Source organism: Pongo abelii, chromosome 3 (assembly GCF_028885655.2).
Source record: "Pongo abelii isolate AG06213 chromosome 3, NHGRI_mPonAbe1-v2.0_pri, whole genome shotgun sequence".
NCBI classification, from domain to species: Eukaryota; Metazoa; Chordata; class Mammalia; order Primates; family Hominidae; genus Pongo; species Pongo abelii.
The window spans coordinates 153718291-153741816 of record NC_071988.2 but is presented as its reverse complement, the minus strand read 5'-3'; the positions used below and the strand labels follow the sequence as shown (position 1 = coordinate 153741816).

The 23526-nt window shown below is 38.2% G+C and overlaps 1 pseudogene; it reads left to right on the top strand.

Annotated features, from left to right (window-relative positions):
- The first annotated feature begins 9748 nt into the window (after positions 1–9748).
- Positions 9749–17452, top strand: LOC134761342 (uncharacterized; annotated as a pseudogene).
- Positions 17453–23526: the final 6074 nt, after the last annotated feature.

Genomic DNA, 23526 nt, shown 5'->3' with positions numbered 1-23526 from the left:
AATAGACTATTCTCACCATGACATTCTCTCAAATCAAATCAATTGAAAAATTAAGACACTGATCTGAAATGATTTTCATGATTTTTTTTGATCAGGAAGAGATTATCAAAGTATTTATCATTTGGTCCTGTGGATGTAAAAAAAAAAAAAAAAGAAAAAAAAAACAACACTGTAATATAATTGTGTGTGAGGACCTACAAAGGACATGGATCAGTTATTAGTAGTGGATATGTCCAGGGAGGGGAGGCAGTTTTGTGATACATAAGTTATAGTTTCAAATTTTATTTTTATTACCTTGTATGCCTTTATTCTTAAAGTAATATTAAAATAAATTGACATCTTTAAAATATAAAATAATGATCAATGCTCAAGTATGTATTAATTAGTTTTGTGTACATAATTAAGCTACTAGATTGCCAAACCCTAAAATCTAGAAAGTAATAAAATTGTTGGATCATGTTTTCATTTTCATTTTAGTTTTATGTGTTTCTCTTTGCCTGGGAATCCTCCTATTGTTTTTATTATCTGGCTTGAGGTGGCTGTTAGCTGATGGAGTCGGGAGATTTGTGCCCTTACTTCTTTGCTTATACCATTGGACATGAGTGACTGTTTAATCTATTACTTGATTTTCTTTAAGCGAGAGGTCTCTAATGTACTGTAGTCTTTTTGTGTCAGACAAAGCCTTTGAAACCCTTCTTAAAATAATAAATTTAAAAGAATAAATTTAAGTATATAAGATTCATGAAGACAAGTAATATTAAAATACAATTATTGAAATGTTGAACAAGTTTCCACATTGTAATAGTTTTACATTTTTATATTCATTTATTAAAGTATTAAAATGCTACATAATGAGTTCTAGATGTCATAATTTTAAGGTTCTGATAAATATAAACAATATGTTGAGACTGTCCAATAATTATAATGTGAACTAAAAATATATCTTATTTCTATTGTTAACAAAGGCAGAGATGCAGTTAAAGTTACCATGACTTATTGCCACAGAAGGCAGCCTCTAAAACATACCCCTGAGCCACAATTTCATCTCCTGTTATTTGCATCTTTGTATAATGCCCCTTGAGTGTGAGTTGAACTGAGTAACTTGTTTCTAACAAATAGACTACCACCAATGTGCTGAAATGTCTTGTCTTTGATAGGTTATAAAAAGGCTGTAGCTTCTGCCTTAGTTTCTCTCTCACTGTTTTGACATGTTCTCTTGCTCTCTTTTGGATTATTTCCTCTGGGAAAAGCCAGATGCCTTGTCAAGAAGCAGCACTAGGCAGATACTCAAGTCATGATCTTGGAAGTAGACTTTCTGAGGCTTGCTATAGACAAGTGCATGAGTTTGGAAGGAGATACTCCTGGCATTAAGCCTTGACATAATCCGAGTCTTGGCACAGACCTGCATATAAAACACTCAGCTGAGATGCCTAGCCTAGATTCATGACTAAAAGACATCCAAAGATAATAAATGTTTATTGTTTCAGATGCCAAATTATAGCATAATTGCTATGCAAAAATAGCTAGCTAATAAACATGGAAATGCACAACCGGTACCAGCCACTGCAAAATCATGCCAAAATGTAAAGACCATCGAGACTGGGAAGAGACTGCATTAACTAATAAGCAAAATAACCAGCTAACATCATAATGACAGGATCAAATTCACACATAACAATATTAACTTTAAATGTAAATGGACTAAATGCTCCAATTAAAAGACACAGACTGGCAAATTGGATAAAGAGTCAAGAGCCATCAGTGTGCTGTATTCAGGAAACCCATCTCACGTGCAGAGACACACATAGGCTCAAAATAAAAGGATGGAGGAAGATCTACCAAGCAAATGGGAAACAAAAAAGGCAGGGGTTGCAATCCTAGTCTCTGATAAAACAGACTTTAAACCAACAAAGATCAAAAGAGACAAAGAAAGCCATTACATAATGGTAAAGGGATTAATTCAACAAGAAGAGCTAACTATCCTAAATATATATGCACCCAATACGGGAGCACCCAGATTCATAAAGCAAGTCCTGAGTGACCTACAAAGAGACTTAGACCCCCACACATTAATAATGGGAGACTTTAACACCCCACTGTCAACATTAGACAGATCAATGAGACAGAAAGTCAACAAGGATACCCAGGAATTGAACTCAGCTCTTCACCAAGCAGACCTAATAGACATCTACAGAACTCTCCACCCCAAATCAACAGAATATACATTTTTTTCAGCACCACACCACACCTATTCCAAAATTAACCACATACTTGGAAGTAAAGCTCTCCTCAGTAAATGTAAAAGAACAGAAATTATAACAAACTATCTCTCAGATCACAGTGCAATCAAGCTAGAACTCAGGATTAAGAATCTCACTCAAAACCACTCAACTACATGGAAACTGAACAACCTGCTCCTGAATGACTACTGGGTACATAACGAAATGAAGGCAGAAATAAAGATGTTCTTTGAAACCAATGAGAACCAAGACACAACATACCAGAATCTCTGGGATGCATTCAAAGCAGTGTGTAGAGGGAAATTTATAGCACTAAATGCCCATAAGAGAAAGCAGGAAAGATCTAAAATTGACACCCTAACATCACAATTAAAAGAACTAGAAAAGCAAGAGCAAACACATTCAAAAGCTAGCAGAAGGCAAGAAATAACTAAAATCAGAGCAGAACTGAAGGAAATAGAGACACAAAAAACCCTTCAAAAAATTAATGAATCCAGGAGCTGCTTTTTTGAAAGGATCAACAAAATTGATAGACTGCTAACAAGATTAATAAAGAAAAAAAGAAAAATCAAATAGATGCAATAAAAAATGATACAGGGGATATCACCACCAATCCCATAGAAATACAAACTACCATCAGAGAATACTACAAACACCTCTATGCAAATAAACTAGAAAATCTAGAAGAAATGGATAAATTTCTCAACACATACACCCTCCCAAGATTAAACCAGGAAGAAGTTAAATCTCTGAATAGACCAATAACAGGAGCTGAAATTCTGGCAATAATCAATAGCTTACCTACCAACCAAAAAAAGTCCAGGACCAGATGGATTCACAGCCGAATTCTACCAGAGGTACAAGGAGGAACTGGTACCATTCCTTCTGAAACTATTCCAATCAATAGAAAAAGAGGGAATCCACCCTAACTCATTTTATGAGGGCAGCATCATCCTGATACCAAAGCCGGGCAGAGACACACAAAAAAAAGAATTTTAGACCAATATCCTTGATGAACATTGATGCAAAAATCCTCAATAAAATACTGGCAAACCGAATCCAGCAGCACATCAAAAAGCTTATCCACCATGATCAAGTGGGCTTCAACCCTGGGATGCAAGGCTGGTTCAATATACGCAAATCAATAAATGTAATCCAGCATATAAACAGAAACAAAGACAAAAACCGCATGATTATCTCAATAGATGCAGAAAAGGCCTTTGACAAAATTCAACAACCTTCATGCTAAAAACTCTCAATAAATTAGGTATTGATGGGACATATCTCAAAATAATAAGAGCTATCTATGACAAACCCACAGCCAATATCATACTGAATGGGCAAAAACTGGAAGCATTCCCTTTGAAAACTGGCACAAGACAGGGATGCCCTCTCTCACCACTCCTATTCAACATAGTGTTGGAAGTTCTGGCCAGGGCAATTAGGCAGGAGAAGGAAATAAAGGGTATTCAATTAGGAAAAGAGGAAGTCAAATTGTCCCTGTTTGCAGACGACATGATTGTATATCTAGAAAACCACATTGTCTCAGCCCAAAATCTCCTTAAGCTGATAAGCAACTTCAGCAAAGTCTCAGGATACAAAATCAATGTACAAAAATCACAAGCATTCTTATACACCAATAACAGACAAACAGAGAGCCAAATCATGAGTGAACTCCCATTCACAATTGCTTCAAAGAGAATAAAATATCTAGGAATCCAGCTTACAAGGGATGTGAAGAACCTCTTCAAGGAGAACTATAAACCACTGCTCAATGAAATAAAAGAGGATACAAACAAATGGAAGAACATTCCATGCTCAAGGGTAGGAAGAATCAATATCGTGAAAATGGCCATACTGCCCAAGGTAATTTATAGATTCAATGCCATCCCCATCAAGCTACCAATGACTTTCTTCACAGAATTGGAAAAAACTACTTTCAAGTTCATATGGAACCAAAAAAGAGCCTGCATCGCCAAGTCAATCCTAAGCCAAAAGAACAAAGCTGGAGGCATCATGCTACCTGACTTCAAACTATACTACAAGGCTACAGTAACCAAAACAGCATGATACTGGTACCAAAACAGAGATATAGATCAATGGAACAGAACAGAGCCGTCAGAAATAACACCACATATCTACAACTATCTGATCTTTGACAAACCTGAGAAAAACAAGAAATGGGGAAAGGATTCCCTATTTAATAAACGGTGCTGGGAAAACTGGCTAGCCATATGGAGAAAGCTGAAACTAGATCCCTTCTTTACCCCTTATGCAAAAATCAATTCAAGATGGATTAAAGACTTACAGGTTAGACCTAAAACCATAAAAACCCTAGAAGAATACCTAGGCATTACTATTCAGGACATAGGAATGGGCAAGGACTTCATGTCTAAAACACCAAAAGCAATGTCAACAAAAGCCAAAATTGACAAATGGGATCTAATTAAACTAAAGAGCTTCTGCACAGCAAAGGAAACTACCATCAGAGTGAACAGGCAACCTACAAAATGGGAGAAAATTTTCACAACCTACTCATCTGACAAAGTGCTAATATCCAGAATCTACAATGAACTCCAACAAATTTACAAGAAAAAAACAAACAACCCCATCAAAAAGTGGGCGAAGGACATGAACAGACACTTCTCAAAAGAAGACATTTATGCAGCCAAAAAACACATGAAAAAATGCTCACCATCACTGGCCATCAGAGAAATGCAAATCAAAACCACAATGAGATACCATCTCACACCAGTTAGAATGGCAATCATTAAAAAGTCAGGAAACAACAGGTGCTGGAGAGGATGTGGAGAAATAGGAACACTTTTACACTGTTGGTGGGACTGTAACTAGTTCAACCCTTGTGGAAGTCAGTGTGGTGATTCCTTAGGGATCTAGAACTAGAAATTCCATTTGACCCAGCCATCCCATTACTGGGTATATACTCAAAGGACTATAAATCATGCTGCTATAAAGACACATGCACATGTATGTTTATTGTGGCATTATTCACAATAGCAAAGACTTGGAACCAACCCAAATGTCCAACAATGATAGACTGGATTAAGAAAATGTGGCACATATACACCATGGAATACTATGCAGCCATAAAAAATGATGAGTTCATGTCCTTTGTAGGGACATGGATGAAATTGGAAATCATCATTCTCAGTAAACTATTGCAAGAACAAAAAACCAAACACCACATATTCTCACTCATAGGTGGGAATTGAACAATGAGAACACATGGACACAGGAAGGGGAACATCACACTTCGGGGACTGTTGTGGGGTGGGGGGAGGGGGGAGGGATAGCATTGGGAGATATACCTAATGCTAGATGACGAGTTAGTGGGTGCAGCACACCAGCATAGCACATGTATACATATGTAACTAACCTGCACATTGCACACATGTACCATAAAACCTAAAGTATAATAATAAAATAAAATAAAATAAAAAAATAAAATAAAATAAAATAAATAATAAATTTCAGTTGGAGATGATAACAATAAAGATGTATTCCAGTTTCAAAGACTTCTGACGTAGAACTCTAAATTAATAATTTCAGTTTTAGGCCTACTTGTTTGGAATAAAATAATTTCACCCATTTAAACTAAAGAGAGAACAAAGTACACATTACACTCATCTTTAAATACTTTAAATTCTGGAAAATAAAGTAAGCAATTTATGCAATGGAAAAAGGTAGCATTGATAGGCTTAAAATTGCAACCTATTTTATCATTTTCTTAGCAAGGTGAAATTTTAACAGTTAGGACTTATCTTAGTAGAGAACATTGCCTCTTAATGTTGCAAATTCTGCTATGTAATTTGGTTACGAACAATGGGAAGAAATTTTCAGGAGCTGCACACATATACATATGTTAAGTGATATTATTAAATTACATGAGTTTATTTAAAGTCATGGATGCTATAATTTGATTACTGAAATAACAGATAGTTATCAGTTTAAAGATACAACTCAGGCAAAGGATCAAGGAAGTGTATTTGTCAGAATAAAATATAAATGAAAAGTTTTTAACGTTTTTAAACAATAGATTTTATTGTATGTATTTAAGGTGTATAACATAATGGTCTAAGATACGTGCATATTGCACAGAGTAAAATGGTTACCACAGTGGAACAGATTAACGTACACACCATCTCACATAATTACCTATTATTGCCCCTGTGGGAGAACAAGCCTTAATCTACTCATTTTACAAAATTTCTGAATGTAATACACCATTATTAACTATAGTCCTCATGTTGTAAAAACTTAGTTTCTAAAACATTTTAGTAAAGCCCATATTTGGTAGCTTCCTAAGGAAGTGAGAAAAGGCCGTGACATTAAAAAATCTGTTTCTCTCATTGTAATAATAAAACAGAAAATTTTTTATAAGAAAATCAGTGCTGAAAATATTCAAACCAATTTTAAAAGTTTAAAGTATGTAGATTAATAGAGAACAAATTTTGAAGATTGCTTCATAGGAAGTTAAACATCAATTTTGAAATTACTGAAAAGAAATTAAATAGCCTGGCAGCTCATAATCAGAACAACTCAGCTTCTTATTTTCAAGGACTAGTTGATAGCTACAAAGAAAAAAAAACCATGTAAATTACATACAATTTACATGAACAGCAATGATAATAAACTTCACATCTTCATTTATACCTGCCAAATGGTATACCAGGCAAAACATAAAATTTTGCCCATTCATGAACTAAAGCCCAAATCTAGTTTAGACACTTAGAATTATGTGAGAGAAGATTGTCTTTAAAGACAATATCTTACATTTGTATTTTTAATATTCATTTAAGAAAATACTGGGCACTTTAGCAAAAATTTTAAGAACTGTGATAGAAATGACAGTGCAATTCACAAGAGAGACAAATTTAATATTTGTTTCTATTGACTTGTTGAATAACCACATGACCACAGAAGGAAAATGTTGTTTTCTGATTTATTTGTTTTATTCTTTTAAAACACAGCCTAGAAAATCATCCTTATGAGAAATCCTATTTTGTATGTGAAGTATAGCATCATCCCTTGAAATCACTATTTTTCTAAGATTGAGTGGTACAATTTGTTAGCCACAGAGGTTAAATATGTGTGAGAGACAGTTCATTGTTATTCTCAAAGTAAATGTGATATACATAATGTAATAGTAAACCAAAGGGCCATAAAAAATAAGGATTTTTAGATGTAGATTTTTTTACAAAATATTCCCATTTTAAATCCAAAATTTGATAATTTTAAATGATTTTATTAAGTGAATAGAACTGTTCTAATGAAAGACTGATTAGAAGTAAACCTCATGGATGCTTTTAGAAAGCAAATAAATAAGTAATATACAATTATTCATGAGTTCTAAAATATTTATTATCAGATATTGCCTCAGTTGTAGAAGGGTCATTTTAAAACACCATTTGTGTTGTTGTTAATGAAAGGCAAGAGCATGCCTTCGTAGGTCTGTTAATGATATTTTTTTCTAGTAAAATTGCCAAATTTAAAATGACATTATTATAACATATATAAAGTCTTAACTGTCTTTAAATTAAGTATATAAGCTAACAGAGTGATAATAGAATTTCTTAATTTTATAACTGAAAGAAACTTAAATTTCCTCTACAGGCTAAAGTGCAACCTGTCAACCTGGTAGCAATTATGATTTTGCTTACCTTGACAATAGAAGCAAAATATTCAGAGTTATAATGGAAAAATAACAATGTAATATTACAGTATTTTAAGATAAGTAACATGTGACAATTTCAACTAATTTAAGTACTACATATACTAAAAATATCTGTTCACCCTTCTGTTATCTTTTTTTTTTTTATTTCAATGCTACTTACACTTACTTTAAATAGGCACATGACCAGGGCCATGCATATATTCAACTTAATTGTGTTCTCAGCATTGTTAAAATATGCACATGGACTATCCTGAAACAGGATATTTGGAAGATTTCATTAAAATTGTTGAAAATATTTTTTAAAGTAACTGGAAATGATAAAAAGTAATTACCAAGCAATAAGATTATTTTACAAAAAATATACATAATACACACTTGATGCTTTAGAATTATGATTTTAGATAACATATTCTGAGAAAAATATTCTGTGATAAATAATGTGATGGTTAATATTGTCAACTTGTTTGGTTTGAAGAATGCAAAGTATTGTTTCTGGGTGTGTCTGTGAGAGCGTTGCTAGAGTAGATTAACATTTGAGTCAGTGAACTGGGAGAGGCAGACCCACCATTAATCTGGGTGAGCACCAGCCTCTCAACTACCAGCATGGCTAGAGAAAACAAACAGAAGAAGGTGGAATGAGCAGACTTGCTGAGTCTTCTGGACTTCACCTTTCTCCCATGCTAGATACTTCCTGCCCTCCATTATCAGAGTTCTTCAGCTTTTGGACTCTTGGACTAACACTAGTCATTTGCCATGGGCTCTCTGGCCTTTCACCACAGATTGAAGATTGCATGGCTGGCTTCCCTACTTTGGAGGTTTTGGGACTTGGACTTATCCACAACAGGCTTCCTTGCTTCTCAGTTTGCAGACAGTCTATCGTGGGACTTTACCTTGTGATTGTGTGAGTGACTTCTCCTTAAAAAACTCCCTTTCATATATATACGTATGACCTATTTGTTCTGTCCCTCTAGAAAACCCTGAATAATACAGATTTTTGTACTGGGAGTGATTCTAGAGGAACAGAATTTTAAGGATGGATTTCTTTAGTTGGTTTTGGGCTTTTTGGAGTTGGTTGCTCAATCTGGTTAGGCCCCAAAATGCTAAGAACTCTATTAATGGTATGGAGAACCCTGATAGTCCTTGATGTGAACGGTTGAGAAAGTTTGCCAAATAAATGCACGTGATACTCCTGATTGACTGCTCTTGAAAGGCAAGGAGTTTAGTGACTCTATACATAATACCTTTGACCATGTATGAAGAACCAAGGAATATAATAAAGTTGGCTATATAATATATATATTATGTTATATATATTATATATATAAATATAATAAAATTGCTCCTAAGCTCACTGGAAAAAGTGATGGAAGAAAACGATAAACTCAGCGATTCTAACTCTTGGCTCCAGAAGCACACACTGAGCCTCAAATATTCTAAGATGACCCAAGTGAGAGTCTTATCTCATGTAGAGAAAGAGCTGAAATTGTGAAAAATCAGACACAAGCTCTTATTATGTGAGTGGCTGGCCTGCAATGAAAGGTGCAGACACAGCCTCACCAGTGTCTACTATTAAACTGAGGGCACTGATTGGAAAAGAATGGGACGCTGAATCTTCGAATTGGGATGTGTGGGAGGACCCTAATGAGGCCAGGGACACTGAGCTCTTAAATTCTCATGAGGCTTTTTTGTCAGAGGAAACAGACTCCCCACCCCCAATGGTGGCAATATCCCCTCTCCCACTACGCTGCCATCGCCATTGGCCTTTCCACTTTTGTGTGAGGAGATTAACTATGCACTGCCTGAGTCAACAGAGATGGCCTCTCTTGAGGCAGTTGCCATGCAAGACAATGTTGATTCTCTTCAGAACCCACCCCCAACACCCCTGTTTGCTTCTAGACCTATAACTAGACTCAAGTCTTGGCAGGCCCCTAGAGGTGAGGGTCAGAGTGTGACTCATGAGGAGAAGCACTACACTCTAAAAGAACTGTTTGAGTTTTCAAATTTATGTAAGCAGAAATCTAGAGAACAGGTATGGAAATGGATATTAAGGGTGTGGGGTAATAGTGGAAGGAACATAAAGTTAAATCAGGTTGAATTAACTGATATGGACCTACTTAGCAGGGATTCTGCATTTAATACTGTAGCTCAGGGACTTAACAAATCTTCTAATAGTTTATTTGCTTGGTTAGCTACAATATGGATCAAAATATGACCCACTGTAAGTGAGCTCAAAATGCCTGATCTCCCTTGGTTTAATGTAGAGGAAGGAATCCAAAGGCTTAGGGATACTGGGATGGTGGAGTGGCTTAGTCACTTTAGATCTACTCATCCCAACTGGGAAAGTCCAGAAGACATATGTTTTACCAATACCTTGAAAAATAGATTTATGAGGGTAGTACATGCATCCTTAAAGAGTTCTGTGATTGCTGTTCTCTGTATGCCAGATCTTACAGTGGGAACCACAGTCACTCAATCATAAAATTTAAATGCAATGGGAATAGTTAGATCCCAAGTTGGCAGGGGCCTGGTGGCAGCACTCGATCATCAAAGGCAAGGTGGGCACAGTTACTATGGTAAACAGCAAAGGCAAAACAGCAATCAGAATAGTTTGAGTGGTGTAGAGCTCTGGCATTGGCTAATTAAACACAGTGTTACTTGATAGAAAGTCTACTGCATTCTTACTCAATTTATATAATCAGAAAACTTCCAGGTCTATGGACAAAAGACTAATTTGAATTATATAAATAGAGAGTCATAGCTCCTCAATAATTTCCAGACTTGAACCAGTTTACAAAACCAGAACCCCTTGAATGAAGGGATGGCCAGGTCCCCTTGAGGAACGACCACACTATACTACCTACAATTTATTGTTAATATTTCTCCCATCCTTCCCCAAAGAGACCTCTGGCCATTTACCAGGGTAACTGTGCACTGGGGAAAGGGAAATGATCAGACCTTTCAGGGACTACTAGACACTGGCTCTGAGCTGACATTGATTCCAGGGGACACAAAATGTCATTGTGGTCATCCACTTAAAGTAGGAGTTCATGGAGGTCAAGTAATTAATGGAGTTTTAGCTCAGGACTGACTTACAGTGGGTCTAGTGTGTCCCCAGACTCATTCTGTGGTCATTTCCCCAGTACCAGAATCCATAATTGGCGTAGACATACTTAGCAGCTGACAGAATGCCAACATTGGCTCTCTAACTGGTAGAATGATGGCTATAATGGTGGGAAAGGCCAAATAGAAACCATTAGAGCTGCCTCTACATAGAAATATCATGAATTGAAAATAATGTCACAGCCCTGGAGGCATTGCAGAGATTAGTGCAACCACCAAGGACTTGAAGGACACAGGGGTGCTGATTCCCACCACATCCTTATTAAACTCTCCTATGTGGCCTGTGCAGAAGAGAGATGGATTTTGGAGAATGACAGTGGATTATTATAAGCCTAACAAAGTGGTGACTCCAATTGCAGCTGCTATACCAGATATGGTTTCATTGCTTGAGCAAATTAACACATTTCCTGGTACCTGGTATGCAGCCATTGATTTGGCAAATGGCTTTTTCTCAATTCCTGTACAAAAGGCCCACCAGAAGCAATTTGCCTTCAGCTGGTAAGGCCAGCAATATACCTTCACTGTCCTGCTGAGAGACAGGAATAGCTGGATTTCCTAGGCCGACTAAGAATCCCTAAGCCTAGCTGGGAAGGTGACCGCATCCACCTTTGAACACGGGGCTTGCAATTTAGCTCACACCTGACCAACCATATAGTAAAGAGAGCTCACTAAAAAGCTAATTAGGCAAAAACAGGAGATAAAGAAATAACCAATCATCTATTGCCTGAGAGCACAGCGGGAGGGCAATGATAGGGATATAAACCAAAGCATTCGAGCCGGGAATGGCTACCCTCTTTGGGTCCCCTCCCTTTGTATGGGAGCTCCATTTGCACTCTATTAAATCTTGCAACTGCACTCTTCTGGTCCGTGTTTGTTACAGCTCAAGCTGAGCTTTTGCTTGTCGTCCATCACTGCTGTTTGCCGCCATCGCAGACTTGCCTCTGACTTCCATCCCTCCAGATCCGGCAGGGTGTCTGCTGTGTTCCTGATCCAGTGAGGTGCCCATTGCCACTCCCAATTGGGCTAAAGTCTTGTTGGCATTGTTCCTGAATGGCTAAGTGCCTGGGTTCATCCTAATTGAGCTGAACACTAGTCACTGGGTTCCACGGTTCTCTTCCATGACCCCTGGCTTCTAATAGAGCTATAACACTCATCACATGGCCCAAGATTCCATTCCTTGGAATCCATGAGGCTAAGAACCCCAGGTCAGAGAATATGAGGCTTGCCACCATCTTGGAAGTGGCCGCCACGATCTTGGAAGTGGCCCACCACCATCTTGGGAGCTCTGGGAGCAAGGACCCCTCAGTTACACTACCTCAGGGGTATATCACCTTTCCAGCTTTGTGTCATAATCCTATTCGAAGTGACCTTGATTGCTTTTCTCTTCCACAAGATATCACACTTGTCCATTACATTGATAACAGTATTAGTCCATTCTCATGCTGCTAATAAAGACATACCCCAAACTGAGTAATTTATATAGGAAAGAGGTTTAATTGACTCACAGCTCAGCATGGCTAGGGAGGCAAACTTACAATTACGGTGGATGGGGAAGCAAACATGTCCTTCTTCACATGGTGGCAGGAAGAAGTGCTGAGCAAAAGGGGAAAACCTCCTTATAAAACCATCAGATCTCATGAGAACTCACTCACTATCATGAGAACAGCATGAGGGTAACTGTCCCCATGATTCAGTTACCCTCCTACTGGGTCCCTCCCATGAAACATGGGATTATGGGAATTTCAACTTAAGATGAAATTTGGTAGGGACACAGATAAACCATATTATTCAGTCCCTGGATGCTCCCAAATCTTATGTCCTCACATTTCAAAACACAATCATGCCTCTCCAACAGTTCCCCAAAGTGCTAACTCATTCCAGCTTTAACTCAAATGTCCAAGTCCAAGTTCAAGGTCTCATCTGAGACAAGGCAAGTCCCTTCTGCCTATGAGTCTATAAAATCAAAAGCAATTTAGTCACTTCTGAGATACCATGAGGGCACAGGCATTGGGTAAATACACCCACTTCAAATGGTAGAAACTGGATAAAACAAAGGGGCCACAGGCCCCACGCAAGTCCAAAATCCAATAGGGAAGTAATTAAACCTTGAAGTTCCAAAATAATCCTCTTTGACTCCATGTCTCACATCTAGGTCACACTGATGCAAGAGGTGGGCTTCCAGGGCCTTGGGCAACTCCACCTCTGTGGCTTTGCAGAGTGCATCCCCCTTCCTGGCTGCTTTCATGGACTAGTGTTGAGTCTCTGTGGCTTTTCCAGGGGCAAGCTGTCAGTGGATCTACAATTTTGGGGTCTGAAGGACTGTGGTCCTCTTTTCACAACTCCACTAGGCAGTTCCCCAGTGGGAACTCTGTGTGGGGGCTCCAACCCCACATTTCCCTTCCTTACTACCCTAGCAGAGGTTATCCATGAAGGCTCTGCCCCTGCAGCAAACTTCTCACTGGACACCCAGGTGTTTCTATACATCCTCCTAAATGTAGGCGGAGATTCCCAAACCTTAATTCTTGGCTTTGGTGCACCTACAGGCCCAACATGACGTGTAAGCCACCAAGGCTTGGGGCTTGTACCCTCTGAAGCAATGGCCTGAGCTGTACCTTAGCCCCTTTTAGCCATGGCTGGAGCAGCTGGGACACAGAGCACTACGTCCCAAGTCTGCACACAGCAGGGTGGCACTGGATCTGGCCCAGCAAACTATTTTTCCCTTCTAGGCCCTGGGCCGCTGATGGGAGGGGTTGCCACAAAGGTCTCTGACATTCCCTGGAGATATTTTCCCCATTGTCTTGGTGATTAAGATCCAACTCTTTGTTAATTATGAAATTTCTGCAGTGGGCTTGAATTTCTCCCCAGAAAATGAGGTTTTCTTTCCTATCACATTGTCGGGCTGCAAATTTTCCAAACTTTTATGCCCTGCTTCTTCTTGAATGCTTTTCTGCTTAGAAATTTATTTCACCAGATACCCTAAATCATCTCTCTGAAGTTCAAATTTCCTCAAATCTCTGGGACGGGGACCAAATGCCACCAGTCTCTTTGCATAGCATGAGTGACCTTTACTCCAGTTCTCAACAATTTCCCCTTCTCCCTCTGAGACTTCCTCAGCCTGGACTTCATTGTCCATATCACTATCAACAATTTGGTCAAAGTCATTCAACAAGTCTCAAGGAAGTTCCATACTTTCTCACATCTTCATGCCTTCTGAGCCCTCCAAGTCTCTAGGAAGTTCCAAACTTTCATCTGTTTTCTTGTCTTTTTCTGAGCCCTCCAAATTGTTCCAGTCTCTGCCTGTTACCCAGTTCTAAAGTCACTTCCACATTTTCAGGTATCTTTATAGCAACACCTCGCTCTCTGTGGACCAATTTACTGTATTAGTTTGTTTTCATGCTGCTAATAAAGACATACGAGAGACTGGGTAATTTATAAAGGAAAAAGGTTTAATTGGCTCACAGTTCATCATGGCTGAGGAGGCCTCAGGAAACTTACCATCACGGTGAAAGGGAAGGCAACCATCCTTTTTCACATGGTGGCAGCAAGGAGAAGAAAGAGTAAAAAGGGGGAAAGCCCCTTATAATTCCTCAGATCTAATGAGAGCTCACTCACATCACAAGAACAGCATAAGAATATCCACCCCCATGATTCAATTACCCCTTGCCAGGCCCCTTCCACGACACGTGGGGATTATGGGAACTACAATTCAAGATGAGATTTAGGTGGGAACACAGCGAAACCATATCGATAACATGCTGACTGGACCCAGTGAGCAAGCAGTAGCAAACACACTAAACTTATTGGTGAGATATTTGCATGATAGAGGATGGGAAATAAATCTTACTAAAATTCTACCTAAGTGAAATTTCTAGGGCTCCAGTGGTGTGGGGTCTGTTGAGACATTCCTTCTAAGGTGAAGGAAAAGTTACTGCATTTGGCATCTCCTACAACCAAAAAAAAAAAACAAAAACACAACCCCTAGTGGGCCTATTTGGTTTTTGGAGGCAACACATTCCTAATTTGGGTGTGTTACTCTAGCCCATTTATTGAGTGTCCCAAAAGGCTGCCAGTTTTGAGTTGGGTCCAGAACAGGAGAAGGCTCTACAACAGGTCCAGGCTGTCAATGCAAGGTGCTCTACTACCTTGACTATTTGACCCAGCAGATCTGATATGGTTTTGCTGTGCCCACGCCCAAATCTCATCTTAAATTGTAGTTCCCAGAATCCCCACATGTCATGGGAGGGACCTGGTGGGAGGTAATTGAATCAGGAAGGCAGTAACCCTCATGCTGTTCTCATGATAGTGAGTGAAAACTCATGAGATCTGATGGTTTTATAAGGAGTTTTCTCCTTTTTACTCATTCTTCTCCTTGCTGCCACCATGTGAACAAGGATGTGTTTGCTTCCACTTTTACTACGCTTTCAAGTTTCCTGAGACCTTCTCAGTCCTGATGAACTGTGATTCAATTGAACTTTCCTTTATAAATCACCCAGCCTAGGGTATGTCTTTATTAGCAGTGTGAGCATGAACTAATACAAGAGCCAATGGTGGTTGAGGTGTCAGTGGCAGATAGGGATGCTGTTTGGAGACTTTGGCAGGCCCCAACAGGTAAATCACAGCGGAGGCCTCTAGGATTTTGGAGCAAGGCCCTGCCATCTTCTGCAGATAACTACTCTTCTTTTGAGAGACAGCTCTCTGTTATTGGGCTTTGGTAGGAACTGAACATTTGACTATGGGTCATAAGTCACCATGTGACCTGAACTGCCTATCATGAACTGGGTGCTTTCTGACCCATCTAGCCATAAAGTGGGGCATGCACAACAGCATTCCATCATTAAATGGAAGTGGTATATACGTGACAGGCTTGAGCAGGTCCTGAAGGCACAAGTAAGTTACATGAGGAAGTGGCTCAAATGCCCATGGTCTCCAGTCCTGCCACTCTGCGTTCACTCCCCCAGCCTATACAGATGGCCTCCTGGGGAGTGCCCTATAAACACTTGGCAGAGGAAGGGAAGACTAGGGCCTGGTTTACAGGTGGGTCTGCATGATATGCAGGCACTATAGCCCTTTTCCAGGACATCCCTGAAGGATAGTCGTGAAGGGAAATCTTCCAGTGGGCAGAACTTTGAGCAGTGCACTTGGCTGTGCACTTTGCATGGAAGGAGAAATGGCCAGAGGTGTGACTATATATTAACTGGCTGTAGCCAATGGTTTGGCTGGAAGTTCAGGGACTTGGAAGAAGCATGATTGGAAAATTAATGTCAAAGAAATTTGAGGAAGAGGTATGTGGATGGATCTCTCTGAGTGGTCAAAAACTGTGAAGATTTTTTTACCCCATGTGAGTGCTTACCAAAGAGTTACCTCCCAGAGGAAGATTTTAATAATCAAGTGGATAAGATGTCTCATTCTGTGGATACCACTCAGACTCTTTTGCCAGCCACTCCTGTCATTGCACAATGGGGCTATGAAAAAAGTGGCCATGGTGGCAGGGATGGAGGTTAGGCATGGGTTCAGCAACATGGACTTTCACTCACCAAGGCTGACCTGGCTAAGGCCACTAATGAGTGCCCAATTTGCCAACAGCAGAGATCAACACTGAGCACTCGATATGGCACCATTTCTCGGGGTGATCAGCCAGCTACTTGGTGGTAGGTTGATTATATTGGACCTCTTCCATCATGAAAAGGGCAGCACTTTGTTCTCACTGGAATAGACACTTGCTCCAGATATGGATTTGCCTATCCTGCATGCAGTTCTTCTGCCAAGACTATCGTCTGTGGACTTACAGAATGCCTTATCCACTATCACAATATTCCACACTGAATTGCCTCTGAAAAATGCACTTATTTTATGGCTAAAGAAGTGAGGGAGTGAACTCATGCCAATGAAATTCACTGGTCTTATCAACGTTCCCCATCATCCTGAAGAAGCTGGATTGATAGAACGATGGAATGGGCTTTTGAAGCAACAATTACAGTGCAAACTAGGTGACAATACTTTGAAGGGCTGCGGTAAAGTTCTCCAGAAGGCCATGTATACTCTGAATCAGTGCCCAATATATGGTACTGTTTCTACCATAGCTAGGATTCATGGGTCCAGAAATCAAGGGGTGGAAATACAAGTGGCACCACTCACCATCACCCCAAATGACTGCCCCCCACAACAAAATTTTTGCTTCTGTTCCTGTGACATTATGTTCTTCTGGTCTAGAGGTCTTAGTTCCAGAGTGAGGAACACTGCCACCAGGAGACGCAACAATAATTCCACTAAACTGGAAGTTAAGATGCCACCTGGCCACTTTGGGCTTCTCCTACCTCTGAGTCAACAGGCCACGAAGGGAGTTACGGTGTTGTCTGGAGTGATTGACCTGTACTATCAAGATGAAATCAGTCTATGACTCCACAGTGGAGGTAAGGAAGGATATGTGTGAAACACAAGAGATCCCTCAGGGCGTCTCTTAGTATTACCATGCCCCATGATTAAGGTCAATGGAAAACTACAACAACCCAATCCAGGCAGGACAACAAATGGTTCAGACCCCTCAGGAATAAGGTTTGAGTCACTTCACCAGGTAAAAAACCATGATCATCTGAGGTGTTTGCTGAAGGTAAAGGGAATGCAGAATGGGTAATAGAAGAAGGTAGTTATCAATACCAACTATGACCACCTGACCAGTTGCAGACATGAGGAATGTCATAAATACCTCCTCCTTATTTTATTAAGAATATGTTTGTGCATGTGTACACTTGTACAAAGAAAATATCTTCATTTTATTTCCTTTCCTCTTTCTTTATTATGTGACATAAGATTTATTGATTCCATATCAGCATTTAAGTCTTGTTAACTTTATGTAATAGCATTTAGGTTAAAAATTAGTGTGCTTCCAGTTGTACGAAGGATAGCTGTACTATGTTAGATGTAATTATGACCTTATTATTGTCTTTATTTGGAGACGTATGTGGGTTTAAGTTGACAAGTGGTAGACTTGTGATGGTTAATATTAAGTGCCAACTTGATTGGAATGAAGGATGAAAAGTGTTTTTTCTTGGTGTGTCTGTCAGAATGTTGCTAGAGGAGATTAACATTTGAGTCAGTGGATTGGGAGAGGGAGACCCATCCTTAATCTTGGTGGGCATTATCCCCTCAGCTGCCAGCACGAGTAGCAAAAGCAGGCAGAAGAAGCTGGAATGAGCAGACTTACTGAGTCTTCTGGTTTTCCTCTTTCTCCTGTACTGCATACTTCCTGCCCTCCATCATCAGACTCCAAGTTCTTTGGCTTTTGGACTCTTGTACTTATACTACTGGTTTGCCTGTGGCTCTTGGGCCTTTGGCCACAGACTGAGTGCTGCACTGTTGGCTTCTGTACTTAGGTTTTAGAATTCAAACTGATCCACTACTGGCTTCCTTGCTCCTCAACTTGCAGATGGCCTATCATGGGACTTCACCTTGTGAATCACTTCTCCTTAATAAACTCCCTTTCATATATACATATGTCCTATTTGTTCTGTCCCTTTAGAGAACCCCAACTAATACAAACAGTTACTATAACTTTTTTTTTTTCCTGGAGAAAACAACTACTTTTGGTATTAAAATAAGAGGGTGAAACAATCCTCCTCAGAGCCTTTATAAAAAGGAAATTATACAATGCAGTAAATTATATTCTCAACCACATCCTTTCAATAAATAAAACTCCATGGAGTGTTTCTTATAATATAGCCACCTTTCAGTATCTGTGAGGGATTGGTTTCAGACAACCCTGCAAATATGAAAAGCCACAGATGCTGAAGTCCTTTGTATAAAATAGTGTAGTGTTTATATATAACCTATGTGAATCCTCATGTGTACTGTCAAATATCTCTAGATTACTTAGAATAACTAATACAATGTAAATGCTATGTAAAAAGTTGTTGTACTGTATTGTTTAGAGAATAGTGCTATAGAAATCTGTCTGTACGTGTTCAGTACAGACGCAACTTTCATTTTTTTCTCCCCAATATTTTCAATCCATGGTTTATTAAATCCATAGACTTGAAACCCACATATATGGAGGGCTTACTATATGTTAAGCACTTCTTTTTTTCTTTTTTACTTTTCAGACAGGGTCTTGCTGTGCTGTCCAGGCTGGAGTGCAGTGGTATGATCATGGCTCACTGCAGCCTCAACCTCCTGGGCTTAAGCTATCTTCCTACCACAACTACCTGAATAGCTGGGACTACAGGCATGTGCCATCCTGTCCAGCTAATTTTTGTACTTTCAGTAGAGATAGGGTTTTGCCATATTTCCCAGGCTGGTCTCAAACTCCTAGGCTCAAGTGATCCACTCAACCTGGCCCCCTAAATTGCTTGGATTACAGGCTTGAGCCACTGAGCCTGGACTATATTTCTTAACTAAAGGGAAAGTGCAATGTGTGGTTTAATTAAAGCACTTCTATATAGCATCAGTACAATTCTGATCATGGAGTTGACTGAGGGATTTGCTTAGGTTGGAGATAGATTATGAATATCCAGAGAAATTAATGGATTAAATAGCCTTTCATCAAGATTCCATGAATACTATTTTCTCAAACAATATTTTAAAAATCAGTCATTCAAGAAATTTCTTTTACATACCTACTACATACCTAAAAATTGTTCCTTATGCTATAATCAGTATTGAACCTCAAAGATAAGTTCCTGCTTTCAAACATTTCATATTAAAATGGATGTGTGAATGAAAACATCAAATAAACAAACAGACAAGTTGCAGGAAATGATTAGTGTTAAGCAGAGGATGAATACAGGGAAATGCGAGCCATAGTAGCCTGGTGGTTGGTTTTCCTTTAGTGATTAAAGAAGTTCTCCCTCAGGATGTGACAAATGAAAAAAAAATGACAAAAAAGTTCTGGTAACATAGCAGTAGAGTAAAGAACAATCCATATAGTAGAATGTATATTTGGCTACATCAGCAAAGAATTTGGCAGATTCAACAAACAGAGCAATAAAAGTAATAAGTAAGTGAGAGAGTAGTATAAAAAGATATCAGACAGGTGGTTTGTGGCCAAATCCTTTAGAACTTTACAAGCCAGGTTAATAAATTTGTATTTTCTTTTATGTCATTGGAGATTTTTAACCAGGAGAGCTGACTAACCTGAGGCTCTAATGACCACAGATAATACAAATCTATGGTAAAGTACTAAATTTCAAATAAATAACTTCTAAAACTGATGCTATATAAAGATATTTGTTTAGTAAATTTGGGGCATGCACAGTAATATTGTCACTCTTAAGCTATTCACTAACCCACTATATCTTTATTTAACAAACAATTTTCAATTCAATACATTGGACCATGAGCATGTTGGTATACAAAGATGTAGCAGACACAGTTCCTTTCCTCATAATATTTACAGTCTAGTAAGGATAATAAGTGACATAGTAGAACTTTCAAGAGAATTGGCAAATTTTTGCTATGGAATTTCACAGAAAAATGATATTATTTTGCATTTGAATAATTTCAAGGAACAAAATATAAAAATCTCTAATATATAATCAGGTAGGCATATAATTATCCTAAATTCATGATGTAAGTCAGTTAAAATTTCCCTTAACCAAATCTCTGAAAAGAGTAGTGAAAAAAAAACACTTAAATTGGAAGGTATACAACAGGAACTCGACAACACAGAATACAACCTATAAAAAGTATATGATGTCAAATGGAATAGTAAAACAAAAGGAATAAAATCATTACAAAAGTATTCAAGATAAAGTGATACAGGAGTCAGGCAAAGGAGATCCAATATGCATATAACAGAAGTCACTGCCAGCCAAAACTAAAGTAATAAGAGAAAAATATTTAAAATTATACTCTACAATTATATTTATTTCATACAGATTTGAAAATACATTTTGAAGGAGCATGTCTTTTCAATAGCAAAACAGCGGAGAGAAAGAGCTCTCCCAGTTAAAAGGAGGTATGGGATCTAAAAGACAACTGCAATATGCAGTCTTTGTTTTGATCTTAAAGGGGGGAAAAAAATAGCCTAAAAGGCATTTTTAATAAAGTAGAAGATATTTGAATATAAATAAGAGAGAGAGGAAACCACATTATTATTATTAATTTTTTTAAGTATGATAATATTATTGTAGCTTTGTAGAAAATTCATATTTTAAGATATATACAGAAGGACTGCATAAGTATTTAATGACTTGATGTCTGATATTTATATTAAAAATTCAGCTAAGAAAAAAATAAAGAAAATATGGCAAATATCTTAAGAAATTAAATACTGGAGTTCAGTGTACTAATCTCCCTAATTTGTGTATGTTTGAGAATTTCCTTAAAATCAAAAATGAATATATACACGAGAAATCACATTAAAAATAATGGAAACTTAATTGAGAACCTAGTTCATAACAGTGTGGTGTGATGATTCAGAACATAGGCAAATGTATAAAATTAGAAGCCACATTTATTCCTTCCTAACAAGAGGGAGGATGTAAATGCAATTGAGTTTATAGTTTTAATGGAATAGTAGGATTTCAACTACAGTCTACTGTGTGTGTGTGTGTGTGTATGTGTGAGAGAGAGAGAGAGAGGAAAGAGAGAGAGAAGACTGGATTCAGAACATGACAGGTGAAATAATAGCACTGAAGGATTAAAACATAAGTATTGAAGTTTGTCATTGTTCCCACTCGGTCTAGGATAGACAAGACCAAGCAAATATCAAAGGATTGATGCACATGTTGAATAAATCCATCGTGATGTAAAATGCTAGCTTGCTTTCAGTCCAAATTCAAGAATGTTTAGTGTTCCATGGTGAGGAGGATGCAGAATGAGAGTAGTTGAATCATCCAAGGATTGATATAATAAGACCAAAGCAAAAGGTAGGACAGTGTCCTAAGGAAGTATTGAGAAGTATTGAAAGTATTGAGAAGACTGTGGTTGAAGTAGTGGATAGTGTAGTATATACTGATTATGTTAAATATCAGAGACAGTACACAATAAATAAAGGTGTAATGGAAATACAGGTAACATAATTGGTCTGGAAAATGGAAGCATTTATTCTCTAATTCTTACCTAACAAGAACAAGGAAGAAAATACTAGATGTTGAAGAAAATTCAATATTTTGTAATATTCACTTTGACTTCAGTTTTAAAATCCAGATTATAAATATCAGTACTTTCTCTCTTCTCAGAATAAACACTAGAAGAATGAGGAACAAAACAAACAAAAACACAAAGCCTATCCTCAACAAAACTAGTAGCAGAGGTTATCTCAAAACAATGTGTAAATGCAACTAAATGAAGTAAAAGTCCAAAGGGATGTTAGAAGATGCCAACCAGGAATACCTTGCTATATCAAATATAAAGATTAAATCAGTGTTTAAAGTATTTCATGCAATCTGAAAGGCAAAAAAGCAATGCCGTACAGTAGTAAGAACATCCTTATTTCTGTTTTCGTTGCTTGTTTTGCTTTGTTTTTTAGCATGAAGCAAGGAAAGTAGAATTAAATAAGACATGTCATAGGTCGTGTCCAGTAGACTGTCTTTTGAGCACTTTCCCTAGTTTGATCTTTTCTATTTCTTCTCAGAAAAAAAAAAATCAAGTTCCTCACTGCTGGTTTTCAGCATCATACTTGAAGTCCTAAGTAATGCAATAATAGCATATAATATCCCATATGATATCTGTATACTGGAAATTATAAACATTGATGAAAGAAAAGTAAAAAAAAAAACAAAATAAAGAAAGCAACTTCTGTCATGAGGAAGAGTTTTAATTGTTAATTTAAGAATTCTTCATAAATTGTTCTACAGTTTAAAAGCAATTCAGTTCAAAATTCTAGCATATGTACTTTTACTTTCAGCTATGATGGATGGAAAAATGGGCAGGATTTGCCCTCTCACCTGAAAAAAAAATACAAAATATGTGAAGCAATGTTTCATGACACTGTATATAAGCTGACAAAGAGCAATTATCTTGAGAGGCAGGCAACACATGAGAATAACCCTTCCACTGCTTCAGTTTACTGCCTTGTGACGGTTTTCAGGCCGTGGAGCAGGGATGGGCAACCAGGCAGACTGCCTGAATAGAGCAGACTGAGCTGAGAGTGCAGAGACCAAGGCGGCTACTTGCAAAACAAGGAGGAGAAAGCTGCACAGTGAGAGAGAAATTCAGGTATATGCAAAGGATCCCCTTAAGTATTCAGCTGGAGTTCTGTTCAGCAAATGCTGTGAGGAAACGGCCCGGCAGCAGGAAAAGAACTACCCAAATGCCAGTGCCTGACGTTCAAAGGGCCAGGAATAGTGGCTATTCTCCGGAGATTGACTGAAAAACCTCACTTTTCGTCGTGCATAGAGTATAAAACAAAGTATTGCCTTGATAATGGGAAATTAGCTCTAGAAATTTTAAAGAAAATGATTTAGGTGGAAGGAAAAAGATATATGGAAATCTGTATCTCCACATAGAAATAAAGAACATGGAGAATAATAACTA